Source organism: Gossypium arboreum, chromosome 8 (assembly GCF_025698485.1).
Source record: "Gossypium arboreum isolate Shixiya-1 chromosome 8, ASM2569848v2, whole genome shotgun sequence".
NCBI classification, from domain to species: domain Eukaryota; kingdom Viridiplantae; phylum Streptophyta; class Magnoliopsida; order Malvales; family Malvaceae; genus Gossypium; species Gossypium arboreum.
Window position 1 is genome coordinate 94,761,550 of NC_069077.1, and position 21,422 is coordinate 94,782,971.

The window sequence follows — 21,422 nt, forward strand, 5'->3', positions numbered from 1 at the left end:
TAGCCTAAACCTACATGTGATGCGTCATTGTACACAATAAAATCCTTCCCAGACTCCGGCTGAATTAACACAGGTGCTTCAGTCAAAACTTTCTTCAACTTCTCAGAAGCCTCCTGCTGCTTCTCAGTCCATACAAACGGTGCTCCTTTCCTTATGATTTTTGTCAGAGGTGCTGCCATCACAGAAAAACCTTCCACAAACCTTCTATAGTATCCTGCCAACCCTAGGAAACTTTGAATTTCTGACACTGACCTAAGTGGCTTCCACTCCAAAATCGCTTCAATCTTTCGAGTGTCCACTTTAATCCCCTCGGCAGAGACCACATGTCCTAAGAAGGTTACTTCTTTCAACCAAAATTCACACTTGTTGAACTTCGCATAAAGTTTCTTCTCCCTTAACACTTGCAGCACTATACGGAGATGCTCATCATGTTTCACTTCCGTTTTAGAATATACCAGGATATCGTAAATAAAGATGACTACGAACTGATCCAAAAATGGTTGGAACACACGATTCATCAGATCTATAAACGCTGCAGGAGCGTTCGTTAGTCTAAATGGCATAACTAGAAACTCGTAATGACCATACCGAGTCCTGAATGCCGTCTTATGGATATCTGCCTCCTTGACCCTTAATTGATGATATCCAGATTGAAGATCGATCTTGGAAAATACAGGCGCTCCTCTAAGCTGGTCGAACAGATTGTCAATCCATGGCAGTGGATACTTATTCTTAATCGTCAGTTTGTTCAACTGGCGATAATCGATGCACATCCGCATCGTACCATCCTTCTTTTTCATGAATAGCACTGGTGCTCCCCATGGAGACACACTTGGTCTAGTAAAACCCCTATCCAACAACTCCTGAATTTGTACCTTTAACTCCACTAACTCCTTCGGTGCCATCCTATACGGTGCGATGGACACGGGCGCCGTTCCAGGCAACAAGTCGATTCCAAACTCAACTTCCCGGTTCAGAGGCAATCCTAGAAGCTCCTCCGGGAGAACATCTTGGAACTCTTTTACGGTCCTGACCTTATCCACTGTCAGACCCTCTTCCTCCAACTGACTTACAAATGCCAAATAGGCCTCACAACCTTTCCGAATCCACTTTTCGGCTCTTAATGCCGACATCATATTGGACAAATAATCCCTTCGCTCACCTATTACCATAACCTCCTCATCCTCCATGGTCCTTAACACCATTCGTTTAGTAGCACAATCTAAAGTCACCTTATGCTTAACAAGCCAGTCTATTCTTAGAAAGAGATCAAACTCTCCGAACGGTAACTCCATCAGATCTCCAAGGAAAATCCTACCTTGAGTTTCTAAGAGTACATCCCTATATAGTTTGTCTACCCTAATCGAGTGACCCAAAGGACTTAGCACAGATACCCCACTCACAATCATCTCAGAGTGCACACCCAACGACCCAGATATGGCACATGCAACATAGGAATGAGCAGATCCAATATCCACCAAAGCAGTATACTGTATGCTAGAGACCAAAAACGTACCCGTTATGACATTAGGTGCGTTGCCCTCCTCTCGACGACGAGCTGCATACACCAACGCTGGCCGTCGAGCTTTAGCATTTCCGGCACCCCTGCCAGGTGCCCCTCGACCTCGACCATTTCCATTTCCATTCCTACTTTGCCCACGTCTTCTCCGTGGTTGTGGTCCACCTCTCATGGGTTGAGCAACCCTCTGTACAGCAACCTGAGCCTGATCAGCTCTCTGAGGACAATCCTTAACTCTATCCTCCATAGATCCGCATCGAAAACAAGCACCGGAACATTTCCTACACTCGCCCAAATGTACCTTACCACAGTCTCCACAGATTGGTGGTCTAACCACATTCATCGGCCCGCCGAATCGGGTTCCTCCACTCTTGCTCTCTTAACAATCCTATTAGCACCACCTGAGGGCCCTGAATCCCTCCGAAAAAGGTTTCGATCCTTCTCCCGATTCTGCTTTTCAGCCGCTTAACCTCCTCAGCTATCTTTGCCTTCTCCACCAAGACTGCAAAGTCCAGCTCCCTGTGCGGAGCAATCAACACCCTCAGGTCATTCCTAAGACCAACCTCAAAGTGCACACTTTGCTCATATTCCGTAGCGACTATGCCCACGGCATACCGGCTCAGCCTTAGAAACTCGGCCTCGTACTCAGCAACTGTTTTACATCCCTACACCAGATTCAAGAATTCCTTTCTGTGAGCGTCCACATAACTTGCCCCAACGTACTTCCCTTTAAAGGCCATCTTAAACAGTTCCCAAGTTACCCTATCAACTGGGGTCCCTTCTCTCACAGTGAGCCACCACTGATAGGCCTCGTCTCGCAGCAACGATACGGCTCCTTTCAGCTTCAACTCCACCGAGTAGTCCAAGTCATCCATAATCTGTTCTGTGGCCTCCAACCAATATTCCGCCACATTTGGGGCTACACCAGACACACCCTTAAAGATTTCTGCTCCGTTAGCCTGAAGTTATTCAAAAATAGATCCCCGAATTCCGTTTCCCGTAATTGCCCCTGCAACCCTTTCCAGAATCCAAAGCATTGCCTGTGATAGGGCATCATCCCCGGCACCGCGGTCATGAGACTCCACCTCCGTTGCCGGTGGCACCGGTGCATCCACCGCTGGCATATGTCCCGAAGACGAAGATCTCGCTCGAGCACTTCCTCAGCCCCGTCCACGGCCTCTTCCACGAGTAGCTCTTGTACTCATATCGTATTATCTGAATTACGAAATTTTATGCATTAATTCAATATTCCAGTGTTTATTATAGATGTTTTATGAATTAGACAGTAATTCAAAGTTTGTTTTCGCAGAATCGAAGTCTAACTACAATTTCGGTCTCTTATCAAATTTTTCCTATGGTTTTAGTATCATTCTCTCCTAGTGGAATTTCAGTACAGACAGATAATTAAAATTAAAAAAATATATATTCAGAGAAGTTCAAAGTAATACATACAGGCTTGGGCCGAAGATTCGGAATGCCACTTTCCAAAGATTAAATTTTGAAAAATTGAGAGTTTTTTTTTTAAATTTTGTTTTCGAAAATCTTTGTTTTTGTAAACCTATTCCACAGCTGAGTTGTTGCAACTTGGCTCTGATACTACTAAATGTAACACTCCAAACTCGGCCCAGACGTTACGGCCAGATCCGACATGCCATATCGAAGCATTCAAAACATTTCAGGTTATTGTTCTAGAAAAACTTACTTAGTGTTTTAAAAGATAATTTCAATGCAGGTTAAAGTGAATAGAAGCTGCGCACCAGGTAGGAAACCGGAAAAGAGGAGGTGAGTCTCTCGGACTGCTTAAGTACCAAGCTCCCTTCGGATCCAATCCCAGACATGCACACCGTCGTTACCACACCTTAACGTCGTGTATATTTCTAGGAAACCAATTTGATTAAGTCCTTTTTAGGAAAAGTGATTAATTTTGGAAAAAATATTCTCATTATGGAAGCTTTGCTTGTTGTTGTCTTATTTTGAAATCAATTACCGTTTTTGAAAATGCGCCCTAATGCTATCCAAATTCAACAGTTAAATATAAGTAATACCTATCTTAATAAAACATATAAAACCCATCAAAAAAAATAATTAAGCGGCCCTATTACATTTTAAAAACCAAAAACCTTAAAAAAATAAAAAAAAAAGTCCAATTCACCAGAATAAAATCAACTTGCAGAATGTGTGGCCACTCCGAATCCCTCACAAGCCCACTATGGTTGGGGATTACCTGCGTGGATCAAAAATAAAGGGGTGAGTTTGGGGAAACTCAGTATGTAAATTAATCCAACCATAGCATATATCGGTTTAAACCACAGAGAATATAATAAGTTGGCCTTAGCCTGCAATGTAAGTCGAAATAAAGCCCATAGGCACATAATGAACGTAATGATATTACATGTCTATGCAAAACCCAACCCATATCCAACCACATGCACCCCCATACCAACCTTCCACCATGTGGGGAGACTACTCGACCCACCCAATCGCTACACGCCACAGAAATATGCAGCATGGCTGCCAGAACAGATAATGTGATAAAGTCACCAGAACAGATAATTGTGGGAGAGCCACTAGAACAGATATATGTGGCAGAGCCACCAGATCAAATATATGTGGCATAGCCACCAGGACGCTTCCTCCATAATATAACCTATGTCCCCATGCAGCAGATATACAATCATGACATACATCATACAGAATTAAGTTATCATCCTTTTCAGTCAAAAGTAACTCTAGGGGTATAATGGTAATTTTGCACCTAGGGGTGTATCAGTAATTTCCAAATATAGGGGTATTCAAGCAATTTAACTATTCTTAGGGTTTTCATGCATAGAATAGCCATTTTCATACGACCAGAAACACATACCGCGTTTTCTTACCGAATTGGGCCCGTTGGCCCATTAACCCGTTTTCGGCCCGTTAAGCCCAAAATATCATTAATGCACGAAATTGCACGTACTGCAGTTTTATCAATTTAGATTACAAAAAATATTAACCCTCTTATCTTACGAGCATTCGCACACTCGCAAGTTCTCAAAATACTGACTTTTCGGCATTTCGGCTTTTTGGCTTTTCGGCTTTTGCCGATCTAGTCTCTGGGAGGGTGTCAGTTACACACCTATTTACGATGATTCGTTGATGAGATCCATGCACGAACTACCTATAATTATATTACTACCACGTTAATCTAACTACCAAAACGAACTACATATTAACCCCTTATCCTATTCGGCCAATAACACCTCAGGCACTAGCAATCCTACCTTTGCCGGAATTAGCGACTAGATTTAGATCCCGTTGTTCCCCTTGTCCACGCCCTTGATCAGCAGCCTCTAGATCACACTATCATCAAGATAAAATAGTTATCATAACCCCTTAGGGCTACAAGTCGAAAACGACAGCCTCCCTAACCTTTAGGTATTTTTTGACTTTTTCTAAAATACGAACTAAAGACTAGGTTGAAAAGACTTACCACCGATTCCTTCAGTCAACAACACCTCTTAATCCCCACTCGATTCTGATGCAGTTCTAAGCCCTCAAATGATAGCAAAATTTGAGCCTTCAGTGATCTCAATATTTGGCTAAGTCCCTAGGAGTGTGGAGTTTTCGATTTTTCCCTTGTAACTGTGTAACGAAAGATGAAATAGAAGGGTTTTGCTATGGTCTTGCCAACAGAAGCTTGAGTTTTAGAGAACTAAAGAATCAGTCAAGAATGATGAAAAAGATGAGAGAATTGGCTAGGAGAAATCAGCACAGAAGGAAATATGGCTTTCGAGATTTCGGCTTTTCTTATGGAAAATGGCTATGAAGGTTTAGGATCGTCTGAAGAAAAAGATGGAGATGAACAGGAGGATAGAAAGATTTGACTATAGAGAAAAGAAGAAAAAGAAAAAGTTGATAGAGAGAGGAGAAAAAGAAAAGAAGAGGAGAATATTTAGGAAAAGGCACAACTTACCCCTAGTGCCTAATTTATACTGGCACTTAACCTAGCCGAAATTTGCCCCCTAAAGCACCCCTTGGCCAGCCAACTCTTGCTCCTCAAGAGTCCACCATTTGACCAACACCATTCTCCCTAATCAGCTCCTAAATCCTCTCCCTTATCAGGTCCTAAATCCACTCCCTTATCAGCTCCTAAATCCTCTCCCTTATCAGCTCCTAAAACTTCTCCTGACAATCTTTCAGTTCAGTTCCACTGCTTACCTTTTCTGTACATAAAAATTAATATCACTAATTTGCTTACATTGCGACTCGAACCTTAGCTCACCTTGGTCATCTACATGCCACCTCTAAAACCCCCAAATGGCGTCACATGCCAACTTACCACAGGCTTCATTGTGTTTTATTTTACCCAGTTAATACTTAAAAGCCTAGCTAACCAGAACCTCTTTTCCCTATGGATTAAAATCACTTAAAATTATCGGGTTTTAGCTTAAGCTTGGGCCTTCTAGAGGCCCACTAACATAATTAAACCTACGACAAACAGTCGAAAAATAGAAATTTTAAAATTCGTTGAAAACAACAGAAATTCTGAAAATTGGGGCGTTACAACTCTACCCTCCTTAAAGAAATTTCATCCTCGAAATTTTACCTGATTCAAACAGATGAGGGTATTGCTGTTGCATCACCTCTTCTGGCTCCCACGTAGCTTCCTACCTGCCATGATTACGCAAAAACACTTTCACTAATGGGATAGATTTCCTTCTGAGAACCTTAACATCTCGTGCCAATATCTGCACAGGCTCCTCCTCAAAGGTCATATCAGTCTAAACATCAATTTCTGCAACTGGCACGACATGAGCAGGGTTAGAACGATAATACCTTAACATGGAGATGTGAAAAACATCGTGAATCCTGTCTAGCTCTGGTGGCAATTCCAATTGATAAGCCACTGGGCCTACTCGCTTCAAAACCTGATAAGGCCCAATGAACCGCGGACTTAGCTTGCCCTTCTTACCAAACCTTAATATCTTCTTCCAAGGAGAAACCTTCAAGAAAACCATATCACCTATTGAGTACTCAATCTCCTTTCCCTTCAAATCTGCATACGACTTTTGCCTATCAGAAGCTTCTTTTAACCAATCCCTAATTATTCTGACCTTATCCTCAGTATCAGCTACCAACTCTGGTCCAAGAACTTGTCACTCTCCTAGTTCAATCCAACAACTAGGGGTACGACACCTTCGTCCATACAGTGCTTCATACAGTGCCATTCGAATACTCACCTGGTAACTATTATTGTACGGAAATTCTACCAACGGTAAGTAATCCTCCCAACTACCCCGAAAGTCAATCATGCATCCCCTCAACATGTCCTCTAGAATCTGAATAACCCTTTCCGACTGTCCATCAGTTTGGGGATAGAAAGCTGTACTAAAGTTCAATCGCGTTCCCAACGCCTCATGCAACTTTTGTTTTACCCAGTTAATACTTAAAAGCCTAGCTAACCAGAACCTCTTTTCCCTATGGATTAAAATCACTTAAAATTATCGGGTTTTAGCTTAAGCTTGGGCCTTCTAGAGGCCCACTAACATAATTAAACCTACGCCAAACAGTAAAAACATAGAAATTTTAAAATTCGTTGAAAACCACAGAAATCCCAAAAATCCCAAAAATTGGGGCGTTACAAAACATGGGTAGCGCTTAAACATCTGTGGGTGTTGGGTGGTAAAGAGTTTTTTGGGGTAAAAAGGACTGATTCGACCGTAGCTGAGTCCTGATTGGAGGGAGTTGGGTTGTATAGTGTCCCTACTCCTCGGAGAGGCTCATCATTGGTGGAATACTGTTAAGATAGGTACTATTGCTGATAGGTTGAATTGGGATTCTTTTCTTAAGGTTTTTAAGAAGAAGTTCACGGGCAAACAGTACATAGAGGGTTAAATTTCCACCTAAGTGACTTTCCGGCTAACGACCACCCAAGATACACCTCGGCCTTATAACACCTCAATCTTACCTGATTATTAGTTATTTATTAATGTGGAAACAAATTATGAGCCAATTTTAAACTTTTTCTAGGTAATTTAACCTAAGGGTATTTTTGTCATTTTACCCTATATGGTAAAACTAACTCGATTTAAGATCTAAATGTTTACCGACCTTCTTTTAGTCAAAATTATGCAAGCATAAAAATTTCAGCTTAAACTGAGTTTGTTTGCTATGTCTAATTCGAGTTTTATTATTAGGGACTAAATTGTAATAAATACAAACTATCAAAACCTATTTCGAATTACAAATTAAGTGTGTTTCTATCAAATTTTACCCATTACAAGACTAAACCTAATTAGGCTAATCAATTTTCAGAACTAAATCATAACTTAAACAAATTAGAACACCAATTTAAAAAGACAAATTCAAACCCCTAAAAACCCACTGTAGTGTTTTTTTTGTGTGAAAAATTCATTTTAAAACCCGATTTTGCATATTTTAATGACCAATTAAACCCGATTTAACTACGATTAATTAAAATATATATACACAACTTTAATTGAATTTATTAACATCAATTAAGCCTAAACTAAATAGAATTAAGCAATTAATTTCATGCTCATCAAACACCGAATAACTCAGACAAGTGGTGTACCTTAGTCGCTAGTAAACCACTCCATGAAAGATTTTTTTAAACAATAGTTAGTATAAATTTCATGCTTCACACACCATGTTATCAACCACTGTGTTATCAAGCAACAAAACACCGTAAAACAATCAATAATTAAACTCAAACATGCCTCAAAATTATTATAAAACCATTCAAAACAAATGTCCAAAGTCCATTTACAACCAAAATCAAATTAATTCTCGGTAGTTCCACAATGCCCGACTACTGTCTCTAAAATGTGTAATAATCTACTCAGCCTAAATTTCTTGGAATTTTCTTGCTCGGCTCCTCAGCTCCTCAATCCCAACGAATATCTGCACGAATGTGAGGGTGTGAGCTTTAAAAAGTTCAGTGAATGTTAATAAAAACAAGAAGTAAATTAACATCTAATTCATGCTTAATTCACAACCAATCATTCGCCAATTATCAACCAAAATAATTAAACATGTGAATTTAATTTTCTTAAACATTTTTAATACCAAAAATCAATTATTCATGGCTTTCAATCATCAACTGGTATAACAATAATCACACAAAAATATATCGGCATTCATTTCTCATGGCTTAATCGAGTGATCATACATTGGATAAACAGATCTCCAGACTCCCAAAAATATCAAATACAATCCATCTAGTTGAGCGGGCCAAAGCACGCGCTCCCTTATAGTGCCTCAAATAACCTATTGAGTGGAGACTCATGATCAACACTGCCTTATCTACTCTAACAAATTAGTCCACCTAAAGCAATATGCTCACAAATAACAAATCAATATGGTGAGTACTCACAAATCCAATGGCATGCAAACTATATCCAATGGATCCACCATGCATGTTGCCAAAATATTCAATCAAAAATAGAAAATAAATCAATCATTATCATGCTCAATTTAATATGACAAAATCATTATGTATAGCTTGTAACATAGCCATTTAGCTTCCAATAAAATCAAGCAATCCATACACCAATTTCCCATATTCAATTATCCAATGTAACACCAACATATCATAATCAAAAATTTTAGTACACATGCTTTAACTTATCCTTAAAATTAAACCAATTAATTAATACAACAACTCCTAAAATAAAGAATCACATACCATTTTTTTTTCATACAAATTCAATATATTGCACCTATACTATCAATCTTACAAAATTAACCATTAAACCATAATTAATTAATTGTAATAATTAATTAAGCTTCTAATTAAACATAATTGAGGGTCAATTTACCAAATTACCCTTAGAAACATTCACAACATAATTTTTTTCTATCACAACAATTGATCAACTAGGCAATTTGGAGCTTCAATTCTAGTTACCTCGGTCCTCTTTAAGATTTGGAGCTTTAATAGAGACAAAGTAGGCATTACCACCTTTCCAAAGCTATATTAAACATAAATTTTAATTAACTATACTTATCGAATTTCACTCACAAAAGTACCTTACCGGATTTGTAACATCAAGTCGAAAACTCGATCCCTCACAAAATTGACCTCTCTAGCCCTCCTAATAACTTCCAAACATCAATACTAAACCAAATACACATAAAAAAAGCATCAATTTCATATTTAAATCAATTTCACAAAAATCCGAAAAATTAATTAAAGAAGATGATGAAATTTGGATTTCTTCAAATTACCTTACAAATCATGTTTAATCTTGACAAATAAAACCAAAAACCTTCTAATGATCCATTTTGAGTTGGAACATCCATTGATTTGTGGATTTCCTCTAAAAATTAAAGATCCACCATTAATGCACCTTAAGCTTTTAAAGAAGATGATATTGATAAAAAAATCATGTAATTGACTCTCAAATCATGTAAAAATGTTTCTAATCATCATAAAAATAAGTTTAGAAATGATAATTACCTTTGATTCGTTCTAAATCCTTTGATTGAAAATCTTGATTAAAGAATCTTAAAAATTTTCAGAATATTTTTTGCTATTTTTGTGAATAATTTCGGGTAGAAAGAGAGAGTATTTTGAGAAGGAAATTATTTGAATGTATTCTCTGATGATAGATCTTTAAAACCATACAAAGAAAATGAAATTTATAGCTGTCACATTTCTCTTGTTTTACCATTTAATCTTTTACCTCCAAAATTTTGAATTTTAAGGTTTATTTGCCAAATAAATACTCCAAAATTTCATTTATTTTCTAACTAAACCCAAATTAATTAATATTTAAATTTAACTCAATTTAAACCCCAATAAAAATTATTTTAAAATTCTTTTTCCACCCAAATTAATTATTTTCACTAATAATTATTTAATTACTTTAAAATTAAATTTTCAATTTTTTTTATTTTTTGATTTATTGTTTAATTAATTTTAAATGAAATTAATCTCCTAAATTAAATTAAAAAATACTAGAAACCCTATAAATTCCTAGTTTCTCACTCGGAACTAGAAAAATATACCTGAAATTGCTAAACCCGGTTTAGGGATATTACAACTCTTCCCTCTAAAAAGAAATTTTTTCCTCAAAATTTACCTAAATCAAATAGATACAAATACTGACGTTTCATCACATCTTCTGACTCCTAGTTGGCTTTCTTAGTCTTGTGGTTGCACCACAAAACTTTCACCAACAAAACCATTTTATTATGTAGTGCATTGACCTCTCGATCTAGGATCACAACTAGTTCCTCCTCGTATGAAAGATCAGATCGAACCTTGATCTCCTCAATGGGAACAACATAAAAGGATCAGATATGTACTTCAATAACATGGAGACATGGAAAACGTCATGAATACACTCTAGCTCAGGTAGCAACAACAAACGATAAGGAACTGGCCAATGAACCTCGGACTGAGCTTACCTGTAACACCCCTCACCCATATTCACTATCAGAATAGGGTTACAAGGTATTGCTAATCAATACACATCATTTATCAAAAATAATACATACATTTATGCATTTATATTCAAATACCATTCAACACAATCACATTGTCCTTTATAAGGGCCTACGAGGCCTTAAACGTACAATAGAAGTGGTTCGGGACTAAACTGATAACATACAAAAATTTTGGAAACTTAGAATAATTTCAAACATACAAGGGTCACATGCCCGTGTGAACAGGCAGTGTGAAAATAGGGCATACATACTGACTTGGGTCACACGGCTGACCACACGCTCGTGTGTCTAGCCCGTGTGCCCTTCGAAGTGGCCACACATGCCTGTATGCCTGAACATGTACTAGGCTATGCCAAACCTATAAGGTATACTGACCTGTGCAACACAGACAAGTCATACACCCGTGTGTGAGGCCGTGTGGAGCATACTGACTTCATTTTAATATCAACACTAGGGGTCACACGACCGTGTAGCTTGACCGTGTGTCGCACACAGCTGAGATACACGTTCGTGTCTCTGGCCGTGTGGACAAAAATAGTCCATTTGTAAGGTCAATTTGCCACCCCTTTCTCATGCTCAGCCAACAACCAAAATGGTACCTTATTATCATACAATAGGCAACCAAAATCATCATCCAAATGCACATTTCATACCATATCCAATTCAACCAAATTCAACAGTTAAATCAATGCCAAAACCTATTCAAATACTTATCAACTCAACTTCTAAAATCATACTTCATCAAATGTATTTCACAAGCATTAAACTCTATAATCCAATTAACCATTTGCAACTATAAAACCACAACCATTTTCATACCAAACATGCCAAAATAAGCCATCACTCATTGCTATATACACAACCAAAACATATACATTTACAAGTCATTTTTAATAGCTAAGCACACCGCATTATTAACATCATTTACAAGCCAACTCTTATGGCTATATTCACAACCAAAATATCACAAGTAGCCTATACATGCCATATAACCTAACAGCCTGATTTAGACCCTAGTTGGAATAGTGGTTTCAAGACCATGAATCTGAGTAATAAAAATATTTTCATATTATATTCTGTGATTAAAATATGTGAATTATCATGTGTGAAAGTTTCGTATGAAAATTTTATCATTTGTGTGCTTAATTTGAAAAAAGGACCTAATCGCGTAAAATGTAAAAGTAACTAGCTAATTGTTAAAGTGTTTAATTGCTATGTCTCTTTAAATGAGAGGTCCTCAAAATGAAAATGGACCATTGGTTTAACGAATGGACAAGTACGGACAATAGTTAGTGGAATTTTAATGAAATAGCTAAGGTTAATTTTGTAATTTATGTATTAAGTTATGATCAAATAAAAAAAAGTAAAAGATGAATGTGTTCATCTTATTCTTGCCCAAAATATCAAAGAAAAAGAAAGGTTGAAACTCAACCAGGGTTCGACCATATTTAAGTTTAATTAGGTAAGCATTCGAGCTCGATTTTTGATGATTTTTACGTTTTTGAGATCATTTGTAACACCCCGAACCCGAGACCGTCGCCGGAGTCGGACACGAGGGGTTAACGGGCTTAATCCACTTACTTGCACAGTTCATTTTAAAAATTTCCAGACAGCCGGCTAACTGTGTCACTATCACCTTAAAAATCATATCTTGAGTTCCACAACTCGAAAATCAGTTTCGTGATTTTTCCCTGAAACTAGAATCATATATGCATCTACAAATTTTTTTCTAGAATTTTTGGTCAGGCCAATTAGTACAGTTTATTAGTTAAAGTCTCCCTTGTTACAGGGTGCGACTACACTGACCTTCCTGCATTAAGATTTGGATATCTCCCTGTACAGGGCTTCAATACTGATGCCGTTTGTTTCTACGGAAACTAGACTCGAAACGGAACCTGTACATATATGGCATGACTTCTAATTATATCTGGTCAAATTATAATGAATTTCCAAAGTCGGAACAGGGACTCCAGAAACCGTTCTGGCCCTGTCTCACGAAAACTTAAATATCTCTTAAAATACTGTTCATATTATTGTTTCGTTACTCTCCTATGAAAATAGACTCGTCAAGGTTCGTTTACATAATTTATTCACTATTTAATTCCATTCCTACTATTTTTAGTGATTTTTCACATCTACGTCACTGCAGCTGTCAGCATCTGTCTTTAAGGTAGGCTTACCTATTTCATAGTTTCCATGATTCAACTAGCCCTTAAACATAAATAGCACAAAATATGATCATGATTAACCATCCCAATGGCTAATCGTTTCCAAACATTTCCGTACCTCTTAATGAACAACATACAATGATTATAATACCGTGCCCAAAGTATACTTAAGCCATTTTCGCATGGCTATCCAAATTTACACAAAACAGAAAGGTACATGACCTACAACAAAAGGGTAGTCCTATACATGCCATTTCAAAGTTCAACCAAATAGTTTACCAAAAAGGAGCTTTGATAGTGTGGGCGACTTCGACTTCAAAATCCCGAGTCCGATAGCTGAAGAACCAAAATCTATAAAACAAAAAATCAAAGAAAACGGAGTAAGCATTTAATGCTTAGTAAGTTTGGGCCATGAATTTAAACACAACCAAAGTATAGCATTCATGTAGCTAAACAGATAATTTCATATGCACAAATTCTCAATATCATACTTACTTCACATTACCAACCCTTATATTCATACACAAAGATCAACTTAGCCAAAGGCCGGTAGCTCATTTATCAACTGAGCGAATACTTATTTGTAAGGGCTCAACTAATTCAAAGCACATACGAAACATACCTCATTGTTGGGATTTCACAAGCGTATTAACTGAAATTTTTACAGCAAGTTCATTCATTCCCGAATCATGTACCTTCGGAGTTTAACCGGATATAGCTACTCGTTCAAATGCCTTCGGGACATAGCCCGGTTATAGTAACTCGCACAGATGCCTTCGGGACTTAACCCGGATTTAGTAACTCGCACAAATGCCTTCGGATCTTAGTCCGGATTTAGTAACTCGCACGAATGCCTTCGGATCTTAGTCCGGATTTAGTAACTCGCACGAATGCCTTCGGATCTTAGTCCGGATATAGTCACTTAGCACAAAGCCTTCGGGACTTAGCCCGGACATCATTCGAATAACCATGCACATTTATCAATAAATCATGACACATTCGTATTTCATTTTCATTAGCAAAACTCAAACACAAGGCACTTTTCACACTTGCAATTTCGGCTCAATAGCCACACACAAAGAGCATGATTTTGATTTGCTTAAAACATGATCTAATCAAACCATAATCTAAGTTCCATTACTCGAAAACTTACCTCGGATGTTGTTGAATGATTTCGATGGCTATTCGACCACTTTTTCCTTCCCTTTATCGGATTTAGTTCCCCTTTGCTCTTGAGCTTAAATTGACAAACAAATTGATTTAATCATTTGAGTATCAAAAAGAGGAACTCAAGGTACTTAGCCCATATATATTCATTAGACATTAAAGTCACATATGTACGAAATCATGAATCTAACTCAACACAATAGTCCACACTCTCTTTAGCCGATTATCTAAGCCAAGAATAGGCATCAATATGCTTGCCTCTAACCGAATGCATGCACACCAATCCACCTCATGTGGCCGAATATGCATGTCCATGTTGAGGCCAATTATATACTTAATATCACACATAAATGGCATACATTTTACTAACTAACGCATTACATATCGTAACTCAATACGCATCAATCATTTACTTCATAACCGAAACATCATCATATGTAAATATATACCTTGAGATAGTATATATGTCATACCAATACATCATGTGCAAACATATATATATATATATATATATATGTGCAAGAGCCGAATCACAAGTTGATTATAACCAAATATAAACATATATCCAAAACACAAATCTTACCTATCATGCAATAAGCATAAATCATGCTTATGGATATACCATGGTCGATACTTCCAACAACACCAAATAAAAATATACTTCATGGATTTAAGGGAGACCCAAGAAAGGAACTCATAATCATCAAGATTTAGCATGAAACACAACCATCACCCTTATTAATCTCCATAGCCGAAAACCTTACTTATTCCAAAATCACAATTTCACATGGGTTACCAACAATAACTTGATATCTCACTCAAAATCAACTAGGATTTCAAGAACTAGTATCAACTTCCTTACCTTAATATCGACCTAAGATGACCGATTGCTTCACTCCTTTCTTCCCCCTCTCAAATCGGCCAAGAAGAACCAAAGAACACAACTTGTTTTCTTTTTTCCTTAGAATTTTCAGCCAAAAGAAGTGAAAAATGATGGACACTTTTTTTTTCTTCTTTCCCTCAACTCACGGCAATGGGGGGGGGGGAAACACTCACACCATTCTTTTTTTTTTTCTCATTTCTTTATTACCCATACTCCTTATTTTATTTTTCCTAACATACACCATTGTCACAACATGTTTTATGACATGTTTTGCCCATCATTCTTTGTCATGGCCGGCCACTAGCAATTAAAAAGGGGGAAATTGACATGCAAGTCCACCCCTTTGATTACATGCACTAATAGATCCTTATAGATTTACCTATCACATTTCAAAAGGGTCACACATAAGTCCTATCGACTAATTTCACATGCAATTTACTAAATCGAAGCTTAAAACCTTCACACATTCATAATCATATATTTTAGACAATAGATATCATATTCAAATAATTTGGTGACTCAGTTTAACGGTCCCGAAACCGCTTTCCGACTAGGGTCACTTTAGGGCTGTCACAACTCTTCCCCACTTAAGAAATTTTCGTCCCCGAAAATCTTACCGGTAAATAGGTTTGGGTATCGCTCTTTCATAGAGTTCTCGAGTTCCCAAGTAGCTTCTTCCATGCCGTGTTTGAGCCATAACACTTTTACTAACGGAACTCCTTTGTTTCGCAACTCCTTCACTTCACGAGCTAGGATACGAATCGGTTCTTCTTCATAACTCATATCAGCTTGAATTTCGACCTCGGAGGGTTTATTACGTGTGAAGGATCGGATCAGTACGTCAAGCATCGAAACATGAAAACGTTGTGGATCCTTTCGAGTTCAGGGGGTAAAAGCAACCTATATGCAACTGGGCCAACTTGTTCGGAGATCTCATACGGCCCAACGAATCTCGGACTCAATTTGCCCTTACGACCAAATCTGAGTATCTTTTTCCAAGGCGACACCTTAAGAAACACTTTGTCTCCCACGATACTCAATATCTCTTCGTTTTAAATCCGCGTCACGACTTCGACGATCGATCTTGCCTTGGACTTTCACAAATTATTCTTACTTTCTGCTCAGCATCTTTAATCAAATCCACTCTGAAAATTTTACTTTCACCGAGCTCGGTCCAAAACAATGGCGTACGATATTTTCGACCGTACTAAGCCTCGTAAGGTGCCATCTTAATACTTGACTGAAAACTATTGTTGTAAGCGAATTCAATCAAAGGTAAATACCGTTCCCATGAACCACTAAACTCGAGGATACAACATCTCAACATATCCTTAAGTATCTGAATTATCCGCTCGGATTGACCATCTGTTTGTGGATGAAAAGCGGTGCTAAAATGCAGCTTGGTACCCAAAGCTTCTTGCAATTTCTTCCAAAATCGTGAGGTGAATCTCAGATCTCTATCCGACACGATAGAAATAGGTACCCCGTGTAATTTCACAATCTAAGAAACATACAATTCAGCTAATTTATCCATTGAAAAATCCGTGTGTACGGGGATAAAGTGAGCCGACTTAGTCAATCTATCAACAACGACCCAAATCGCATCTTTCTTACTTGCCAACACTGGCAGCCCAGATACAAAATCCATCGTTACTCGAACCCATTTCCATTCAGGTATCATAATCGGTTGGAGCACTTGATGTTCCGCCTTCACTTGCTGACATATTAAACACTTCGAAACAAAATCGGAAATGTCTCGTTTCATACCATGCCACCAAAACTGACGTCTTAGGTCGTGGAACATTTTTGTACTCCCCGGGTGAATTGACATTCGGCTACAATGAGCTTCGTTCAGAATCATCGAAATGAGTTATGAATTTCTTGGAACACACAACCGATTTCTGTACCTCAAACAATCGTCATCATCAATTTGAAACTCCGATTCCACATTCGGAACACATTCAGCCCGTCTTGCAACCAACTCATCGTCGACTTTCTGAGCTTCACGAATTTGATGAATCAATAATGGTTTGGCCTTTAATTCGGCTACTAACACATTGTCGGGTATAACAGACAAGTGTACATTCATTGCTCGTAAAGCAAACAGTGATTTTCGGCTTAAGGCGTCCGCAACCACATTAGCCTTTCCCGGGTGATAACCAATGACCAGCTCATAATCTTTCAACAACTCAAGCCAACGCCTTTGTCGCAGATTCAAGTCTCTTTGAGTCATCAAATATTTGAGACTTTTGTGATCCGAAAATACATGGCACTTCTCACCAAATAAGTAATGTCGCCATATTTTCAAGGCGAATACGATGGCAGCTAATTCGAGATCATGGGTCGGATAATTTTTCTCATGTGGCTTTAATTGTCTCGACGCATAGGCCACAACTCGACCTTCTTGCATCAATCGCAACCTAACCCAAGTAGGGAGGCGTCACTATAGATGACAAACTCTTTGCACGATTCGGGCGCACTAAAATTGAGCTTCATCAAATAAGTTTTCGGTTGATCAAAACTTTTCGACATTTTTCCGTCCATTTGAACTTAACATCTTTTTGAAGTAGCTTCGTCATGGGTGTGGCTATCATCGAAATCTTTTACAAACCATCGGTAGTAACCGCAAGTCCCAAAAAGCTCGAACCTCGAAATATTTCTCGGAGGTTTCGATTAAGTATGGCTGAAATTTTGCTCGGGTCAACTCGAATACCCGATCCGGATACCACGTGACCCAAGAAGCTAACCTCTCTTAACCAGAACTCACACTTACTGAACTTAGCATATTACTGCTTATCCCGTAAAATTTGCAACACTAATCTCAGGTGCTCAGCATGTTCGGTCTCGTCTCTTGAATAAACCAAGATGTCGTCAATGAACATAACTACGAACCGGTCCAAATACTGTCTGAAGATCCGATTCATCAAATCCATAAATACCGCAGGGGCATTAGTGAGCCCAAACGGCATCACTAAGAACTTGTAGTGGCCGTATCTCGCTTAAAGCGCTTTTGGGTATATCCGAATCTCGAATTCATGGCGTAATAATACCGATCTCAAATCTATCTTTGAAAACACTGGGGCTCCCTTTAGTTGATCAAACAAGTCATCAATACGCGGTAACGGATATTTATTCTTTATCGTCCCTTTATTCAGCTGACGATAGTCAATGCACAACCTCATGGTTCCGTCCTTCTTTTTCACAAACAATACTGGTGCACCCCAAGGTGAGAAACTTGGTCGAGCGAAACCTCTATCCGTCAACTCTTGCAACTGAGCTTTCAATTCTTTTAACTCGGTTGGTGCCATACGATACGGAGCTATCGAAATTGGCGTAGTCCCAGGTACAAGCTCAATACCAAACTCTACTTCCCAAACAGGTGGTAAACCCGGTAATTCTTCGGGAAAAACATCCGGGTATTCACAAACCACCGGCACAGATTCGGGTTTCTTTTCCAATTCCTTGTCATCAAGTACATACGCAAGGTATGCTTCACACCCCTTTCTTACATATTTCTGGGCCAACATTGCTGATATTACAGCTGGCAACCCCTTTAAGTCCGTAGACTCAACTCGAATTATCTCGTTATTTGCGCACCTCAAATCAATAGTCTTGCTTTTGCAATTCACAACCGTATCATGCACGGTCAACCAATCCAAACCAAGAATAACATCAAATTCATCGAACGGCAAAAGCATCAAGTCCGCGGAAAGCAGAACCTCGAATTACTAGGGGCATTTCTTACACTTTGTCAAGAAGCACGTAACGACCCAAGGATTTGACACCGAATTACGAACTCGAGAGACTCAATAGGTAGAGTCTTCTTGGATGCTAAGGTTTCGCATATATAAGAATGAGTAGAACCGGGGTCAATCAAAGCAATCACATTAGTATCAAAGAGAGTGAAAGTACCGGTAATAACATCCGGCGAGAAGCATCCTCGCGTGCGGCGTATGGCATAAGCCCTAGCAGAGCACGAGTCTCGAGATCTGGTGGAAGCATCTCTAGATCCTCTCGACCGCCGCTAGCATTGCCGTATTCCTAGATGGTCTACCCCGAGCGTTGGTAGCACCCGGTTTCCTTCGATTTACATTCTGCTCGGACAATCTCGGGCAATCTTTGATAAAGTGGTCGGTGACCCTTTTCTGTAACAGGAGTGGTCGTGGAACCTACAACTCCCGAATGCTATTTACCACAATCGGCATTCCGCTCTGTCTCGACGGTCATTTCCAACACTTTGATCGAAGTGACTCGTGTGCTCACAGGGGTCGATCGTGATCTCGTCTAGAAAAGCCCGAAGTGTCCCTAGACCGGCCCAAGCCATCTCTAAATTTCTTCGATGACTGTGGGAAGAGCTTCCCCGAAGACCTCTTACGAAACTCCCTTGCTCCCACCTCAGCTTTTCTTTTCTCCATACTGAGCTCCTCGACCTTGCAAGCTCGCTCAACAAGTACCACAAATTCTCGGATTTCCAAGATGCCAACATACATCTTTATATCATCATTTAGTCCATCCTCGAAACGTTTACACATTACAGCTTCTGAGTAAATGCATTCTCGTGCGTACCGGCTAAGCCTCACAAATTTTCGTTCATAGTCGGTAACCGACATGGAACCTTGCTTAAGTTCAAGAAATTCCTTCCGTTTTTGATCCATAAATCTCTGACTGATATACTTTTTCCGAAACTCGGTTTGGAAAAACTCCCAAGTTACTTGCTCTCTAGGCACAACAGAAGTCAACGTATTCCACCAATAGTAGGCAGAATCACATAGCAAGGAGATAGTACACTTTAGGCACTCATCGGTGTGCAAGATAGCTCATCGAGTGCAGGATAGTGTTGTCCAACCAAAATTCAGCTTGCTCGGCATCATCGCTGTCCGTAGCTTTAAATTCAGTAGCCCCGTGTTTTCGGATTCTGTCAACTGGGGGCTTATTTGACCTTATTTGGTCAGCTACCAGAGGTATCGTAGGTGCGGGGGTGGTATTTGTCGGGAATGGAGGTTGTGGAACAGTCGTATTAGTTCGAATGTATTGGTTGAACCAATCATTCATCACGCTATAGAAAGCTTGTCTAGCTTCATCATTCGGATTACTAGCATTAGGTTGAGAGTCCGCCGGTGTTGTCCCTTGTGCGGGAGCAAGCGCTACACTCTCAAGATCATCAGCTACCGCTCGGTCGGGATCGGGATCCATTACTATAAATAAACACATTTGCAAATGTCAGAAATCACCACACTATCAAATAATCACATAAAATGGCATGTATAGCTAATCCCAAACGCATTACGGTAATCCTAGAATCGACTAAACCGTAGCTCTGATACCAATAAAACTGTAACACCCCAAACCCGAGACCGTCGCCGGAGTCGGACACGAGGGGTTAACGGGCTTAATCCACTTACTTGCACAGTTCATTTTAAAAATTTCCAGACAGCCAGCTAACTGTGTCACTGTCACCTTAAAAATCATATCTTGAGTTCCACAACTCGAAAATCAGTTTCGTGATTTTTCCCTGAAACTAAACTCATATATGAATCTAAACCTTTTTTTCTAGAATTTTTGGTCAGGTCAATTAGTACAGTTTATTAGTTAAAGTCTCCCCTGTTACAGGGTGCGACTACACTGACCTTCCTGCATTACGATTTGGATATCTCCCTGTATAGGGCTTCAATACTGATGCCGTTTGTTTCTACGGAAACTAGACTCAAAAAGGAACCTGTACATATATGGCATGACTTCTAATTATCTCTGGTCAAATTATAATGAATTTCCAAAGTCGGAACAGGGACTCCAGAAACCGTTCTGGCCCTGTCTCACGAAAACTTAAATATCTCTTAAAATACTGTTCATATTATTGTTTCGTTACTCTCCTATGAAAATAGACTCGTCAAGGTTCGTTTACATAATTTATTCACTATTTAATTCCATTTCTACTATTTTTAGTGATTTTTCACATTCACATCACTGCAGCTGTCAGCATCTGTCTTTAAGGTAGGCTTTACCTATTTCATAGTTTCCATGATTCAACTAGCCCTTAAACATAAATAGCACAAAATATGATCATGATTAACCATCCCAATGGCTAATCGTTTTCAAACATTTCCATACCTCTTAATGAACAACATACAATGATTATAATACCGTGCCCAAAGTATACTTAAGCCATTTTCGCATGGCTATCCAAATTTACACAAAACCGAAAGGTACATGACCTACAACAAAAGGGTAGTCC